This window comes from Rhinolophus hipposideros (assembly GCF_964194185.1).
Source record: "Rhinolophus hipposideros genome assembly, chromosome: 3".
Classification (NCBI taxonomy): Eukaryota; Metazoa; Chordata; class Mammalia; order Chiroptera; family Rhinolophidae; genus Rhinolophus; species Rhinolophus hipposideros.
Window position 1 is genome coordinate 67,386,452 of NC_138049.1, and position 18,714 is coordinate 67,405,165.

The window sequence follows — 18,714 nt, forward strand, 5'->3', positions numbered from 1 at the left end:
AATGGACTCCCACATAGGTTGTAAATCAGGTAAGTGAGTTGCTATACTTGACTAAGATTTGCTTTCAGAATTCGGTGCCTCCTCAGCCGTAGATTTTTGGAGAACATTCAGCTCTATTACAGCTATGACCATTATGTGGCATTAGCTGCTTTCTGCCACGTTCTGAATCACACAGCCTCTTACACATTTGTGTTTTTGTTCCTCTTTAGTTCTGCAATCAGTTATTAATATTAATTGTAAAGATAATGATTATTATGTTAACCACCTCTAACTGCTGAGAAGCTGGATCTGAGATTTACGTAAGAGAATGGTGGCATGGTTTCATGTTCTAGTATTTTAGAGGTTTAATTAAAAGCCAAATACTTTTAAGCTCAGTTTGGTCTGTTCTCTTACTCTTTCGATCTTTTACATAAAATCCTGAAAATGAAAGCATTCTAGCTATTTTTAATTCATAGGATTTCTACTCATTTGAATTGTAGATTTAAGGTCTAATCAAAAATTTGTAATGTGTCTTTAAACGTTGAGATTTCGAAAGCTTTCCTGCATGATGAAGTGGAATCCCCCTGCCACCTCCACACACATACATACATACATTACAAAACTTGCTTGTTTTCTCTCAGATGGGCACCTTGGGAAAGTTTTAATGAAAAAATAAAATGTAAGATGTAGTGATTTACTTCAAGGCAACCTTCATGTGACCATATCTATTTTGTAAAGTGGGAGAATAGTTTTCCAGTCAGGGCCACCACTCCCATTTGCACAGGAGAGTGAGGAGTGACAGCCAGCGTGTGATCCAGTCTCCCATCCATTTAAGGGGAGGGGCTCCTTTTTCTCCTTGGTCCATCTAGAGAGGTGATTTTTTTTTTTATTCCTATGAATGACAAGGCGTGTGCTAGCAGCAGCCCTGAATAAGAGGTTTTCAAAAGCAATTAAAAATGTTTTTAAAAAGATAAAAATTACTCCTTATTTATCTTTTTAAACAAAGCCAATCATAGTGTTGTTGCCAAGTAAGACAACCATGGTGCAAAGTTTCATATTTCTGGGAGTATCAAAGTGTGTTTCCAGTCCCAGAAATACACACACGGAGAGAACTAATGTTCAATATGGCTGTAGCTCCATATTTAATTATTTATTATACTGATATCCCAGAGGTTGAAGGTAGCAACATTTCTGCTATACATTCATACCGGAAAAAAACTAATTATAGAAATCTTTATGTAGCTATACATATTCACTGAGTTTTTAAAGCTGTTTCTCTAGATAAATTGCTAACATCAGAAAATAACTTTATTTGCTTACCTGTAATCCAGAGTCATAGTATTTGCAAGATTAATTTGCATCATTTATTTTCTGTTTAGAAAGAAACAATAACCAGTGAACAAGTTGACAGAATTCTAGAAATAAACTTTTAAACTTTTATAACTAGAATTACCATAAAATTTATCTTCCAAACCTGGGCACTTTTGAGCGTGAAAGGGAGAACTGCACTGGACATCAGGTGCTAATTGAAACTTCCCAGGCAAGTTGGACTATTTGAATACCTTGGTTATAGATCACAGAATAATCTGAATTAATAATTCAATGGGGGTTCTAGGAAGTTGCAGTACTTCCCACATTTCTTTTTTTAAAATTAAAATTTATTGGGGTGACAATGGTTAGTAAAATTACATAGGTTTCAAGTACACAATTCTGTATTACATCATCTATAATCGCATTGTGTGTTCACCACCCAGAGTCAGTTCTCCTTCCATCACCATATATTTGACCCTGTTTTTACCCTCATGAACCTCCTCCCTTACGCTCTGGTAACCACTAAACTATTGTCTGTGTCTATGAATTTTTGTTTGTTTGTTTGTCTTGTTCCTTTTTTTGCTTTCAACTTTATATCACACATATCAGTGAAGTCATATGTTTTTTTTACTTTTTCTGTCTGACTTATTTCATTTAGCATAATAATCTCAAATCCATACATGTTGTCGCAAATAGTACTATGTCATCTTTTCTTATGGCCAAATAGTATTCCATTGTGTATATGTAATACATCTTCCTTATCCAATCATCTATTGAGGGACACTTTGGTTGTTTCCATGCTTTGGTCACTATAAATAAAGCTGCAGTGAACATCGGAGTACATATATTTTTATGGATAAATGTTTTCAGATTTTTTAGGTATGTACTGAGGAGAGGGATTGCTGGTTCATATGGCAATTCTATTCTTAAGTTTTTTAAGAAACATCCACATTGTCATTTTTTGCAGATGACATGATGCTTTATATGGAAAACCTCAAAGACTCCACCAAAAAGCTATTTAAAAAAATAAACAAATACAGTAAAGTTGCTGGCTACAAAATCAATGTACAAAAATCCTTTGCATTCCTATATACTAATAATGAAATTACAGAAAAAGAAATAAAAAATAATAATTCCTTTTGTAATTACAACAAAAAGAATAAAATACCTAGGAGTAAACTTAACCAACAAGGATGTGGAAGACCTATATGCTGAAAACTATAAGACATTTTTTAAAGAAATTCAAGAAGACACAAAGAAATGGAAAGACATTCCATGTTCATGGATTGGAAGAATCAACATAGTTAAAAATGGCCATATTACCCAAAGCAATATACAGATTTAATGCAATCCCCATCAAAATCCCAATGGCATTTTTACAGAAATACAACAAAAAAATCATCAGATTTGTATGGAACCACAAAAGACCCTGAATAGCCAAAGCAATCCTAAGTAAAAATAATAATTCCCACATTTTTTAAACATGCACTAAGCACTTTATATTGTACCAGTTCTTGATATTGCAGTATGTACAAACATGAGTCAAGGACAGTTTCTGGACAGCTTATAATCAGGATAAAAGACAGATAACGTGGATCAGTTCCCCTAAGATGCTGTTTCTGGCCTGGTAAGTTGTGTCAAGGCACAGTCAGAGAAATGTAGATTTCCCAGACCAAAGTGCTGAATGCTCTAATTCACAAGCCTGAACTTCTGTGTTGCCTTAACTGCCTTTGTTCTCACCTTCCATCTAGTCTCAAGCAGGCCTTCAGGTTTTCCCTAGTTACTCATGTTAGTGCCAATTCCTGGCTTTGCTTCCACCTTCCTCTTCCTAGCTTGCTGATCTTATCTTCTTCTCCTGTCCCTCTTTCCCCAGGCTCAACAAGACTTAATCTCCTCCAAGTCCTCTAGAAAACCATTCTAGAAAAATGACAACTTACCACATGTTTTATGGATTTCTTTTTAGCCTTTTATAGCATCAATTAATTTCATTTGCATATGTACCCTGATTGGTTAGTGTGTGGGAGATTATTAGTCAATTTTATCTCCAATGATATATTTAAGACTTTCAAACCACAGCTGCTACTCATTTTGAGTTTTATTATGTATTATAATTTTATTTTTAACTGAACCATGCAGGTAAATTCTCCCATTTTAACTTATTCTTATGTTGTCTTTCCCTGGAAGAGTCATGATTTTTTTTTTATTATATTCTGTCCAGTATAGTAGGAAAAGAATAATAAAATAAGCCAATTAAAAAGGAGATAAGTTATAAACTTCTCACTAAGATAATAATGTTCATCCCACCGAATAATATTTTTCAAATCTATTTCCATAAAATTCATACAATGGTAGATAATCCTATTTTATTTCTTAGCATAGAGCATTTGGAAGACAGTGATTATAATTAAGGGAAAGAGAGCAAATTGCAGAAAGTTCAATATGAAATCCAGTGATGATGGATTCTATATTGCCCCAAGAGAAGCAGATATTTAGCCATTATCTCTTTGGTCTGATCAATACAGACAATCAAACTGGATAATTTAAGCCCTAAATAAAGAGCACTCAGAGCATCTCCAGAGGGCCCATTTATGAACTTGATTCAAGTCTGAGAGCTTGGATTTTCAAAAGAGAGCGCAGAATTCATATTTAGGAAAATATGAAGCCTTCAGCATTTAACAACAATCAGTTCTTCCCTGTATACTGCATGACTAGCAGTGTAGAGCACTAGAGTTTTAACAGAAAATTAAATAGACCCCTTCCCTGTTCTTAAGGTTTTCAGTGTAGTTGAGAAGAAGACGTTGAATGTGTAATTATGAATATGACTAATGTTTCTGAGGACAGGTACATAGATGCTTGGGATCTATGTAGATGAACCATAGGCTGATAGACACTCAGGTTGGTAGAGGCATTTTGACTATTTAGTACAAGTACCAAGTGAAATCATTTCTAAGGGGTGAGGGTGTTTTAGCAGAAGAAAATGTGGACAGGAAGGCAGAAGGCATGGGCAAAGGAAAGAGGGAAGGACACACTAAAGTGTGCCCTGGTGGGAGCATGGATGAAGTCACATTTTGACTGCTCTTGAAAGTCTGGTCTAAAAGTTATTGTTTCAGTTGACAGGAAATAGGGACACTGAAGTTTTGTTTTTGTTTTTTTAAGCAGAGAAATGACATCAGAAATGCACTTAAAGGAATATTAGTCTGGCAGTAGTGTGCTCAGTGGGTTGGAACAGGATAAGAGTTTGGAGGGCTTTATAGTTGCGCAAGGAAGAGGTAATGAGGCTGAATTAGGATGGTGAAAGTGGAGCTACAAAGGAGGTGCATGAGGCAAGAGACATGGCAGAGTATGGAAAGCAGTATTGTGTTTCCTTAACAAATTAAAAACAGAATTACCATATGATTCAGCAATTCAACTCGTGGGTGTATACCCAAAAGAATTGAACACAGGGTCTTGAAGAGATATTTGTACACCCTGTTCATAGCAGCACTACTCACAATACACCAAACATGGAAGCAACTCAAGTGTCCACTCAAGTGTCCACACTTACCACGGAATATTTTTTGTCTTTATAAAGGAAAGAAATTCTGAGACATGTTTCAGTATGGATAAACCTTGAGAACATTATGGTAAGTGAAGTAAACCAGTCACAAAAAAAAGACATATTGTATGATTCCACTTATATAAAGTCCCTAGAGGGTGGTCAAAACCACAGACAGAAAGTAGAACGGTGGTTGCCAGGGGCAAAGAGGTGGGAATGAAGAATTGTTTAAAGGGTTTAGAATTTCACGTTTGCAATATGAAAAGAGTTGCAGAGATTGGTTGCAAAATGTGTACATATACTTAGCACTACTAAACTATACACTTCAAAAGGGATTAAGATGGTAAATTTTATGTTGTATATGTCAGCACAGTTTTAAAAAGAGAAGTTGTAGTGAGGGCATCCACAGGGTTTGAAGAGTGGGGACTGAAAAGAAGACATCAAAGTTGGCTTTAAGATGGCTTTTGAGTTCATGTGACTAAGAAAAGAATGGCAACATTTGACTAAGAGAGAGAAATCAGGTGGCGAAGGCTGGCTGGAGGTGGCTGAGGTAGTGAAGAGGACCTGGTGGAAATGATAACTTGGATTTTAAAATGTTGACGTGAAGTTCTACCGTGTTTCCCAGAAAATAAGACCTAGCTGGACAATCAGCTCTAGTACGTCTTTTGGGCCAAACATTAATATAAGACCCGGTCTTATTTTTACTATAAGACCCTGTCTTACATAACATAACATAATACAATATAATATAAGACAGGGTCTTATTAATTTTTGCTCCAAAACATGCTTAGAGCTCATTGTCCGGCTAGGTCTTATTTTGGGGGAAACAGGGTAGTGAGATATCCTAATGGAGATGGTTGGAAGGAGGAAAGCTAAAAAGAGGTTTACTTACCTTTTTTTTATATAGAACTTACCTATTTTGTATATTTGGTAAGGTTGTTTATGATGATGCCAATAAAAGCTCCCAATAAATTTTTTAAAAAAAGAACTTAAGAAAATAAAAAATAAATAAAAGGTCCTAATGGCTCAATGCGTTATCCCTTTCAGGTAAAATTCTCAAAGCTTTATGGCTATGTTGCTTAAGAGTGATCCTAACAGTTGGAGTTGCAGGAAAAATAGTAGGGCTTATGTTTTCAGGGAAAGCCTTTTTATATTTCTTAAACGATACTTGATGGAAAGGGAGTGACAACAAAGTCCATCCTTAAAACCTGAGTCAAAATTGCTTGAACCAGCTATGATGGTTTTTGTTTCTTCTCTACTCTTAAATGATCTCCTGTTTATACCATCTATCTGCTGTGAGTGGAAAAGCAGCAGTGTTGGTTTGAGCTCTTTGGATATTTCTCAATGAAATGGGGTGGTAACAATAATTTTGTGTAAAGAATAATATTATTATCATGATGAATTCCCCTTTGTTTTTCCTATTATATGAGCTGCTTAGGGAAAGGACCGTATCTTCTTCATCTTTGTAGTCCTAAGAACTAGTAAAATGCCTGGTGCCCTGTAGTAATGAGTTCATGGGCCTTGATAATAGAATCATGGAAGGTTACAGTGGCAGAAACTGGAGGGGCCATCCAGTTCGTCCCCTTTGCTGTCATATGAAGAGGTGGAGTTCAGAGAAGCAGGTGGGCTTGCCCAAGGAAGTACTGGTGAACTAGTTGGAACTAGAGCCTGAATTTCCTGGCTCCTAGTCTGGTTTTACTTCCACTTTATCCCTTCATTTCATGAAAGTTCCTTAAGCTCACAAACCTCAAGTTATATCTCATTGTACGCTTCGTGGTGCTCAGCATAGTACCTTGCACTCCGTAGTTTTTCTAATAAATATTTGTTGGATTACTCCCTTGCAGAGTGAAAATGAAGTGAGAGGGAGAAGCATCAATGTAGCATACCTTTGAATGATACCTAAGACAAGTTCTTATTTGAATTCATATTCTGATATAAAGAGGATTTAGACACTGGATTATTAAACCAAATTCAGGGCTTCCCTGATGAAAATTGAGTCTTTTATAACAATCTTACTTATAACAATCTTACTACCTGTGTATTGCAAGTCAATTGGTCACACAAAACCCCTTCAGTTCCTTTTGGTACATAAAGGCAGCCACTGGAGAAGTTTGAAGTTGTTGAGGGTAAATAGACCACTCAACCTGAATACAGCTTATGAGGACAGCGGGTGTCAGATCAAATTCTGCCATGCATACAGATATTTATTAAATATTAATTAGAAAGCTGGCACAAGATAACACATGCAACTAGCTGTGTAAACCCAAAGAGGCCCCAGCTCTCTGTCCTAGAGCATATTCTGACCACTATCTTGCCCGCAGAGTTTACTTGAAACAAACACAACCACATTCTAGCAGCAAAATCCTGTCCCTTTCTAGGTAATATTGGGCCACTAAAAATCCTCCTAAACCAGTGGCTGACCACAGGACTATTTAGTTGGGTGCCATACTTAAAAATGAGGGCTTGGGCCTCACTGGATTTTTGTACCCTGTTCATGCAGAGGAGTTTAGTGACTTATCAGGGTGATCAAATCAGAAATTATATAAATGTCTAATCACTATGTTATACAACTAAATGAATATAATGTTGTATGTCAACTATAACTGAAAAGTAAATTATTTAAAAAAAAAACCAAAATATCTTAAGCCAATCCATACCTTTAATTAATAAGAGTGCTTTCTAAAATTTACTATGCTATTTACCAGGCTCACAGTTTTATCAGTGAAAATCCATTGCTGATGTTCATTAAGCTAATTAGCAAAGTGTTGGTGGTTGCTTGGGATTGGATGACTCAAGTTATCATAGAAGCTTCTTTGGGGGACAGCCTTCCTGAGTAGAACATCAGCAGTCCACCCTGGTCCTTGAATTCTTAGTTGGTACTTGGGCTGAGTTTACTTTGGGTAATGCACACACATGATTTTCACACTATACATGCTGAGTATTTTAAAGAATGTTATAGGACAGCATAATACCATGTCAATTTTCCTATTAGGGCATTTTAGATAAACTGGCTGATTAAGGACCCAAAGTGGAATTTGGGAACTAACTTTAGTCCTTTATTTCTGGGTTGGATATCTTTATCTCATGAATACCAGTGAATTGATGTACTCATATGTCAGATATGAAAACTGAGCCCCAGCCTAGTTAAACAACATTTTTAAGCACAGAGAAACTACAGGCAAAGAACCAGGAAGAGAATTCATAGCTCCTGATTTCTTTGTGTAGTTCTTGTGGGGTCCCATGGTGTGAACAAAGAACATTTACGGGAGAAAATTAAGAGAGACACTAAAATTAGGTCACACCCATTAAAAAACTTTTATCCTCACTATTTGGGCTGAGGGGACTTTAGATTCTGTACCTTAGTCAGATATCTGTCTCTGTTCTTACTCTAAGGACCATTATCAAACGTAACTTTCCTCCCTGTCTATGAGGCTAGGATCCTCATCACCTGCAGTTGAGAGTTCTGAAGGGTGTGGCCCCCCTGTTTGTTTATCAAGCCCCTGGAGTTGTGCTTTCTAGTCGCATGATGGTGGTAGTTTTGTGGACAGTGGCTGTGATGATAGTGACCTGCCTCAGTATAAATCAGATTGTCTGTCTGGGCTTGTTTCTTTTTATCTTCCTTCAAAAACCCTATACCAACATTGAATCCATGGTGCTTTAGCTTCTGTTCAGAAACGCTGAACTGGCACAATTCTTGGAATCCTCTTTTGAAGAATTTTATTCCAAAATTTCTATTGCTGAGATGTCTACAACCTCAGAGTGACCGACACTCCTATGTTTCTCCTTTTATCTTCCCCTTTCATCACCCCCACCCCACCCCCATGTCCAGGCTATGTTGACATGGAGGTCCATGAGAAGATATGGTCAGAGTAGAGAACTTTTCAAAAAGTATGTTTTCATGCTAATAGAAAAGAAGTCCTTATATACCCAATCCTTGCCCTACATCCATTTTAGGTTTTTGAGAGCAGAGAAGGAATTGAGAGATTTATTGTCTCCACTGTTTGGCAATTACCTTCAGTGCCCAGACCTAGTATAGTTCTTTACTTTTGATAGCTACTTCCCATCCCTTATGCTGTACAAGTACTTTGAAACCTTAGTAACTCCACAGCCATAGAAATCATTATTTTAACTGAGGAATGATTCTGAGATCTTGACTGATTGAAGACACTATTTGAAAACTCAATGTCAGTGATTGGGCTTTATTCCATGATTTCTGCATTTCATTCTGGGCAGTGATTTACTCACTAGATACTACCTGACCAAAACTGAATTAAATCTTGCCTGTATTTGAAGACTGGACTGTTTTATATAAGCTCAACTTTGTTATATAAAATACTGACATGTTTACCCCTTTTTATAAAAATGTAGTGCCATTCAGAAAACAGAGTAAAATCAAGTCATGAATAACATTTAAAATACCAGAATATGAAGTATGACTTCACCCAACGAGTATTATAAACACCTTGTTTAATGGAATTTATGAAGGTTTAGAATGTATAATTAAATTTTTGAAAAATGAAGTTCTAACATTACATAAGATATAAATCTCTTTGGCTCTAGAAAATTTAATGAAAAGTGTGTTTTAGTTTTTAAACCACTCGCTTTCCTAGTGGGTAAGTTATAGACTACAGAGCTCTTGGCTTCCTAGTGTGGGTTCTATTTATTCTCCCATCCTGCTTCTGCTGAGTCTCTCCATCCTAGTGGTGCTGGTGATGATAACGAACATATTATTGAGCACCTAATATCTACCAAGTGCAGTGGTAAGGATTTCACACACATTATGTTATTTAATTCCTTGTCTGAGAGATGAGGAAATTGAGGCTTAGAGAGGCGAAGTAACTAATCTCAGGTCTGCCAGCTGAGACATAGTAAAACAAGGATGCAGAGATGGGCCACACTAGCCACACTATCTTTTGATTTTCTCAATTTTGCAGCACTTAACTGGATTTCAGTTTTTTGTTTACCACTGGCCTTGGGTCCCCACAGATTCCTCAGACATTTGAAATAATCCCTTTTTGTCTTAAGCCTTAGGCACTCTCAGCCTTGGTCTACTTGGTGGGCTGGCTGTTTCCAGATTTGTGAAACACACACACACAGCTGTGTAAGAGAAATAGCCTGGTTGTATCTTAAAGATGCGTAATATATGCCTCCTTCCCTCTTCCTTCCTCCTTTTTCTCTTTTTGCCAGTGTTCTGTTTTACAGAAGGCACAGGTTTTTGTTTTTGTTTTTCCCCTGTAAGAAGCATTGGAATTCAGTTCAGGGCAGTCCTGGCATTGATCCTCTAAAAGCCACACAGGGACTAGGCAAATGACAGTGTGAAACACGGAATGGGTTATCTGAAAATAGGGTACTAGGCAGTGGCTTCCATGTGATTTGTCATCATGTTAATGAGACTTGACTCCATCGGTCTGCCGAAGAAAGTTAGACTCTCCTGAGCAGAGGACACACACTTGATCTTACAATGAGCATGGTAGATGAGTCATTTCTGTTATAAATCGATCTTGACAGGCAATGTCAGAAGCTCAGGGCCAATATGTCAGTGTCATTTACTGAGCCCTAACCTGGCCACCATACAATTACTCCTGGGCTTTTCCTCTTGAGTGCACCACTGTCTTTCTATTTGACAAGGTATTAATTACTGGATCTGGGAAGTTCAATGTGTCTGATTTTGCTCCCTCACTCAAACTCATGTCAGTCTCTGTGCATGCTACAATTAGGCATGAAGAGTAAGGCTAGCAGACTAGAAGGACTAACTTGATCTCCACAATTCCTCCCGGTAAACCTATAAAATATATGTAGTTGGAGGTCAGAAAATTTTTAGTAGTTCATTCCATTCTATGTTTTGATTGTGATTGTCACTGTTATTGCCATTACTAGAAAACCTACCATCTACCACACACTAAAAAAAAATAAAAAAAATAAAATAAAATGATTTTTGCTACATTCCTGAACTACCTTGAGTGCAAGTTGTGAATCAGAAAAAAAAATATTTTGCAGGTTTTCTCTAAGTTGAAAAATATATATTCTTGAAGATCAAGTATAGAGTACATTTTACATACCCAAAGACTCCCCTTAAAACCATGTCTCTGTTAAACCATCTCTGAGCCTTCAGCAGAGTTAGAACCCTGCCCTGTATTTCCACCTTACACACGGGGTCTATCTCTTAGGGTAACACAATTTTTCTTCCTGTATTTTTCTGTTTCCCTATTTCAAGCAAGTAACCAGCCCTTTTTGGCCTTCTTATCTCAGGTATGATTTATATTTGTGGGCCAAAAGCCAAGTTTGTCTGCAAGACACAAAGCTTCTGGATTTTTAAAAAGACTAAACCCTTTGAAGATATATGCAAGGTATGTTGGAGGCCTATGGTATATAAAGGATTGAACCTTTGAGAAACTCCCCAAAAGAGGATGGGGAGTTAGTGGAATCTGGGCATAGGTCCCAGAAAGAGCAAGTACTTGCATTTAGCTCTGTGGCAGCGCTCGAGAAGCTTGCATGGCTCGGAGGGGAGGACTGAGGCCTGAACCCTGATGGGGGTTTCCCAGCCTCAGCAAAGATGCCCACTCCCCACACGGGGACAGAAGCAGTAGAGCGCTGGATCTGAAGGGACCATGCAGGCTCTACAGTGGACATATCACTGCTGATCAGGGCAGACTGAGGAGCAGTGAGTACAGGGGCCTCTTGAGGCTTGGGGTCGTGTAAGCTCCCAGGCCTATGCCTGGCTCTGCAGATTCACTCCCAGCAATGGCTTCAGGTACTGCTCTCCGTTTGCTGGTTTAAAGTAACAAACGCCTTCACAGTAAAACTTTCCACTATTAATAGCTAATGTAACTCTGCTTTCCTACAAAGCAGTAACAAGAACTTTTCCCTCTGCTTTTAAACCCTTTTCAGGTTCCAAGTCTAATGCATTCTTTTACCTAACCTACTTTACAAAGTTATTCAACTCCATTCTGTCTAAATACAATTTGCAGTGCTCTGGGGACCTTGGGACACTTGGTCTTAAGTAGTGATCCTGGTGACTCCAGCTTTTTCGTTGACTTTAGTTATTGTGCCCAGCCATTACCTGTTTGAAATAGGTGCACGATTGGGAATGAAGCAGAGAAACCTGGCGTTTGTCCTCGGTGGGTGGGCAGATTATTATGGGAAGAAAGCCTAGAGAAGACAGAATGGATTCCAACTTGGGATGACCAAAACAGAATAAAGCTAAGCAAGCAAAGATACAGAACTTAGATTGAAGTCAGTGAATGAAGAGGTGGTACGTACCTTGAAAGGGATCTGCCCACTTCTGGGAGCTCTGTCTGCAGAATGGAAGGATGAGGATGGGTTGCCAGTTATCCACATTTTTGGGTTTAACTAGCTCCTGTCAATGAGTATATCGGATTGAAGAGCTAAATAAGAGTCACGGTGAACTTTAATAAACTTATTTTGGAAACGTTTGGAATCCCCAGGTAGGTTGGACTGCCCTGTTGCTGCCAGTAGAGACGGAATAACACATTTGGTTTTAGAGTTCATCTACACAGTTGTGTGGTACCATCCCATTTCCTTTGTGTCCTGAATTTGTTCCTGTCTCCACTGGCACTGTCTTCCTTAAATCATAAATGCCTAGAGGTTAGGCACAGTGTCTGTTTAATTAACTTTGTAAAATGCCTAGCACAACTCTACACACAGGAAATTATGAAATGTGCTTGGATAATGAGCCAATATTTGACAAGTGGAAAAGGGCTCTCCTAGTCACTTAAAATAAATATCAAATTTCACATGACGCTTCTTAGCCTCTTTTGGGCCTCTTGTTAGTTTATTGGAAGTATAAGGGGTGTCAGTAGGGGCACCCAGGGAACTGGTGTTTATTTCTATGGATGAGAATATTTCCGAGGTTCATACTTGTGGAACTCCATTGAAGCAAGGCCCCATATGGCTACCTCGTTGGGTGCCGGGAATGCTTGATTCCAGTGCCTCTGAGCCTGCCCCATGCCTGTTTTCTTTTAGCAGATGCAGGGCAGCTGGCATTGAGACCTGCATGTAGTAAGTGTGAGCCTGGCCACCGGGGGATGATATGCATGGATAAAATGCATTTCTTTGTTCATTTGCTCAGGACAGGGCCAAATAAAACAAACCAGACTACACGAAACCCCAAAAGGCTTGTTAGCTCAAAATGTGACTGTAAATTAGCAAAGATATAAGGAACAAGAATCAGTAATAAAAGTAAATCCAAACTTCTCTCTGAGTAGTCAAATTTTAGGCATCCGTAGTCCTTGAAATGTAAAGGATTATGAATGTATCCAGGACACAATTGGACCAGCAAGGACAGCACTATTGTTGATGCTGACAAGGAATGGAGAGGGGTGGTAAGAGCTCACACCATGGTAAGAGCCTCAGAGCTAATGACGTCAGTGGTCCAGGAATTAAAAAGAAAAAAAGGAAGTCTTGAAAAAAGCCTTGAAATGTTTGCCTGTAATAGTTCCAGAACAGTTATCACAGCTGTCATGTCTCTGGGACCTATTTCAAAAACTGCTTTAAGTGTCCGTCTTGTTAGATAGCCCACACTTGAAGACATTCCTTGGCAGATAATTACTGGAGGTGGTATCTAGCAAAAGCTACAAACAGGCTTATTAAACTATTCAATGAAGACTCTGGAGAAGGGCCTGGAAAGGAGAGATGGTCAGTACAGAAATAAAAAAACAAATCTCTGAAAGTTTTTGTCTCGTTTGATGAATTACCTCAGGTTTAAATTGGAGGAGGAAGATTTAAAGGGCAGTGCTTGGAGTGAGGGAGCGGTATGTCTCACAGCCCACCAGCCATCAGGAGGCTGAGCACATCAGGCAGAGTCAGTCCTAAAGGGATGTGTTCCCAGCTCTCTGCTTTTCTCTGTTCTCTGCCTCCAGGTCTCTTCCTCCAGGTGCTTGTGTCTTCATCTGTCAATTTGAAGCAGATGGCTTCCACCTCTGTATCTCTGGCCTCAATCACACATTTTAAATTATTCAAGAGGATGTTTCCACTTGGAAACTAAAATTTGGCCTATATAAACCTAACTCATCACCTTCTATGGAAAACTGCTTGCCCCGTTGCATTTGTCCTTCTTCTAAGAGATACCACACCCCTTTTTTATTCCTGTACCACCAATAAAAAAAATGCTGAGGTCCGTATTGACTTCCTATTCCCAGCTTTTGCATAATTAACAATTCATCCTAACTAGTTTCTTCCAATATCCTTTCCCACAACCTGGACATTTCAGGCCCTCTTCTTGGCAGACTTGGACTGTTTCATCCATGTCTGCACTGTACGTGTACCTGTTTATGGTTTCAAACTTCCATAAGAATGGTGATTTGTATTGTTGATATCTTTCTCACTGCTCACTCACTTGATCCTCATAATACTTAATGGACAAAGAAACTAAAACTCGGTGACTCATCAAGGTCATAGCTATGCAGTGGTAGGCTAGGTTTCCTGACTCCAAATCTCTAGCTCTTTTGGACAAAAAGAGTCTCTTTTTATGTCATATAATTTAAAAGTCTAGTCAGTGCCCTTGATATCTTCTCCCCAGTGCTACCCCTCTCCAGGCAGTGGTAACAAATGTGCTATACACTGAAGTTGTGAGTCCCAGCGAATCCTGCAGGACCTAACCTTTACTCATCTCTCTCTCTTTCTCTTTTTTTTTTTTTAATAGATTTTAGTTTTTAGAGCAGTCTTAGAGTCACAGCAAAATTGAGTGGAGAGTACACAGAGTTCCCCTATACCTCTTCTCCCCTCACATACACAGCATCCCTAAGCACAGCATCCAGCACCAGAGGGCTACACGTGTTGCAACCCATGAACTGACACTGACACATTGTAACCACCCAACGTCCATAGTTTACATTAGGGTTCACTCTTGGTGTTGTATGATCTGTGGGTCTTGACGTATAATAACATATCTACCATTGCAGCATCATGCAGAACAGTGTACTGCCCTAAAGATCCTCTGTGCTGTACTTATTTACCCCTACGTCCCCTCTAACAGCTGATCTTTTCACTGTCTCCATAGTGTTGCCTTTTCCATAATGTCATATAGTGGGAATCAAACAGTATGTAGCCTTCTATATTGGCTTGTTTCATTTATTAATATTCATTTAAGATTCTTCCATGTCCTATCACTGTTACCTCATTTTTTTTTTTTTTAGTTCAGAATTTAATTCCATTGTATGGATGTACCACAGTTTATTCATTAGCCTACTAAAGGACATCTTAATTGCTTCCAGGTTTTTGATAATTATGAATAAAGTTCCTATAAACATCCATGTGCAGGTTGGTGTAAACACGAGTTTTAAATTCATTTGGGCAAATCCTAAGGAATGCAATTACTGAATCATATGGTAAAGATTATGTTTAGCTTTGTAGGAAACTGCCAAATTGTTCTCCAAAATGACTCTACCAGTTTGCATTCCCCTCAGCAATGAATGAGATTTCCTGTTAGTCTATATTCTTGTCAGCATTTGCTGGTGTCAGTGTTTTGAATTTTAGCAATTCTGATAGGTATGCCTTATAGTGGTATATCATCATTGCTTTAATTTGCAATTATCTAATGATGCGTGATGTCGAGTATATTTTTATGTGCTTTTATTTGCCATCTGTACATCTTCTTTGGTGAAGTATGTGTTCATAACATTTGCCCATTTAAAAAATTAGGTTGCTTGTTTTCTTATTATTGAGTTTTAAGAGTCCTTTGTATACTTTGGATAACAGTTCTTTATTAGATCTGTCTTTTGCAATGATTTGCTCCCAGTCTGTGACTTGTCTTTTCATTTCTTTTTCATTTTTTGCACAGCACATATTTTATGGAAGTCCAGTTCATTAATCCTTTCTTTCATGGATCATACCTTTGGTATTTTATCTAAAAACTCATTGCCAAACTGAAAGTCATCAAGATTCTCTTCTATGTTATCTACTAGGAGTTTTATAGTTTTGCATTTCATATTTAGGTCTATGATCCATTTTGAGCTAATCTTTGTGAAGGGTGTAAGGTCTGTGTCTAGAATAATTTTTTTTTATATGTGGAAGTACATTTGTTTCAGTGCCATTTGTTGCAAAGACTATCCTTCATCCATTGAATTGCCTTTGCTTCTTTGTCAGAGATCAATTGACTATATTTTGTGGGTTCATTTCTGGTCTCTCTGTTCTATTTCATGGATCTATTTGTCTTTTCTTTTACTAATACCACACTGGCTTGATTGCTAAAGCTTTATAGGAAGTTGAATAATGTCAGTCCTCTGACTTTAATCTTCTTCAATATTGTGTTGGCTATTCTGGGTCTTTGCCTCTCCATATAAACTTTAAAATTAATTTGCTGGTATCCACAAAATAATTTTCTGGTATTTTGACTGGGATTGAATTGAATCTGTATAACAAGTTGGGAAGAACTGACATCTCAACAATATTGAGTCTTTCTGTACATGAACATGGAAAGAACACGAACATATCTCTCCATTTATGTAGTTCTTCTTTGATTCCTTTCTTCAGAGTTTTGTAATTTTTCTCATATTGGTCTTGTACACATTTTGTTAGATTTATACCTAAAGTGGTTTTTTGGGGGCGGAGAAGTTCATGTAAGCGGTATTTCGTTTTTAATTTTAATTTCCAATTGTTCTATGCTAGTCTATACAAAAGCAATTGACTTTGCACATTAATCTCATATCTTGCAACTTTGTTATAATCACTTATTATTAGTTCCAGGAGGTTTATTTTTTGGTTGTAAATTCTTTCATATTTCTACATAGACAAATGTTACCTATCAATGAAGACAGTTTTATTCCTTCTTTTCCAATCTGTATACATTTTATTTCCTTTTCTTGTCTTATTTTACTAGCCAGGACTTCCAGTATGATGTTGAAAAACAATGGTGAGAGAGCGTATCTCTGCCTTTTTCCTGATCTCAACAGGAAAGCTTCTAATGTTAAATCTGATGTTTGTTGTAGGTTTTTTGTAGATATTCTTTATCAAGTTGAAGAAGTTCCCCTACATCCTCATTTTCTGAGACTTTTTATCATGAATGAGTATTGGATTTTGCCAGACACCTTTTCTGCATCTACTGATATACTCATGTGATTTTTTTTCTTTAGCTGGTTCATGTGATGGATTATATTAATTGATTTTCAAATGTTGCACCAGCCTTGCACACCCTTTTATCAATATCACTTGATCATGGTGTATATTTTAAAATATATTTTTGCATTTTATTTGTTAATATTTTGTTGAGGATTTACATCTTTGTTTACGAGGGATATTGGCCTGTAGTTTTCTTTTCTCATATGTTTTTGTGTGAAGCTGGCCTCAGAATGAGTGAAGAATTCACAGATTTTTAGAGAGTAATTTCTTCCTTCAGTGTTTGATAGAATTCACTAGTGAACCTACCTGGGACTGGTACTTTCTTCTTTGGAAGATTATTAATTTTTGATTCCATTTCTTTAATAAATACAGGCCTATTCAGATTGCCTATGTCTTCGTGTGTGAGTTTTGGTAGATCGTATCTTTCAAAGAATTGGTCCATTTCATCTAAGTTACCAAGTTTGTGAGTATAATGTTGTTAATAACATTCCTTTATTAATTTTTAATGTTCATGGGTTCTGCAGTAATGTTCCTTTGCTCATTTATGATATTAGTAATTTGTCTTCTCTCTCTTTTTCCCCCTCTTAGTCAGCCTGTCCAGAGGCTTATTGATTTTGTTGACCTTAACTTTTAGTTTTGTTGATTTTCTCTATTGATTTTCTATTTTCAATTTCATTGATTTCTGCTCAAATTTTAATTACTTTCTTTTGCTTATTTTGGACGTAATTTGCTTCCCTTTTTCCTAATTTCCTAAGGTGGAAGCTTAAATTATTATTATTATTTTTTTAATTTATTGGGGTGACAATTATTAATGAAATTAAATAATTTCAGGTGTACAATTCTGTATTACATCATCTATAAATCCCATTGTGTGTTCACCACCCAGAGTCAGTTCTTCTTCCATCACCATATATTTTATCCCCCTTACCCTCATCTCCCTCCCCCCACCCCCCTTACCCTCTGGTAATTACTAAACTATTGGAAGCTTAGATTATTGATTTTAGATCTTCTTTTGTAAAATATGCATTCAATGTTATAAATCCTCCTCTAAACACTGCTTTCACTGTATTCCACAAATTTTGATGTTATGTTTTAATTTTACTTACATCAAAATATTATTAACATTTATTTTGAGATTTTCTCTTTAACTTATGTGTTATTTAGATATGTACTGTATAATCTCCAATTATTTGGGGGATTCTCAGCTATCTTTCTGTTATTTAGCCTAGTTTAATTCCATTGTTGCCTGAGAGCATACATTTTATAATTTTTACTCTTTTAAATTTGTTAAGATATATTTTATGACTCCAAATGTGGTCTGTCTTGGTGTTATGTGAGCTTGAGAAGAATGTGTATCATGGTATTGTTGGATGGTGTATTTTATAGATGTCAATTAGATCAACTTGATTGATGATGCTATTGAGTTCACCTGTATCCTTACTGATTTTCTGCCTGCTGTATCTGTCCATTACTGATGGAGGGGTTTTGAAGTCTCCAACTCTAACAGGGGACTCATCTATTTTTCCTTGTAATTCTATCAAGTTTTGCCTTATATCTCCTCATCTTTTTTGCTCAAATGTGTCTGGATTTTGCAATTTAATGTGTGAGTTTGAAAAAATAAAGACCAAAGATGAAGAAATTTTAAAAAGCATTGAAAAAGTAAACAATTCTTTGTGGATCTAGAGGACATTATGCTAACTGAAATAAGTCAAACTGAGAGAGACAAATGCCATATGATCTCACTTATGTGTGAAATCTAAGGAACAGAAAAAACGAACAAATGAAACAGAAATACATTCATAGATGCAGAGAAT

The 18,714-nt window shown here is 37.2% G+C and overlaps 1 long non-coding RNA gene across 1 annotated transcript in view; it reads right to left on the reverse strand.

Moving 5' to 3' along the window:
• LOC308496026 overlaps window positions 1-12,426 on the reverse strand; it is a 31,003-nt gene extending 18,577 nt beyond the window's left edge. Inside the window, exons 1-2 of the long non-coding RNA XR_013993090.1 lie at window positions 12,086-12,426; window positions 1,300-1,350 (exon numbers count right to left, since the gene is read on the reverse strand). This is a non-coding gene — a long non-coding RNA (uncharacterized lncRNA). The remainder of the gene's footprint in view (window positions 1-1,299; window positions 1,351-12,085) is intronic.
• Between the last annotated feature and the right edge of the window lie 6,288 nt (window positions 12,427-18,714).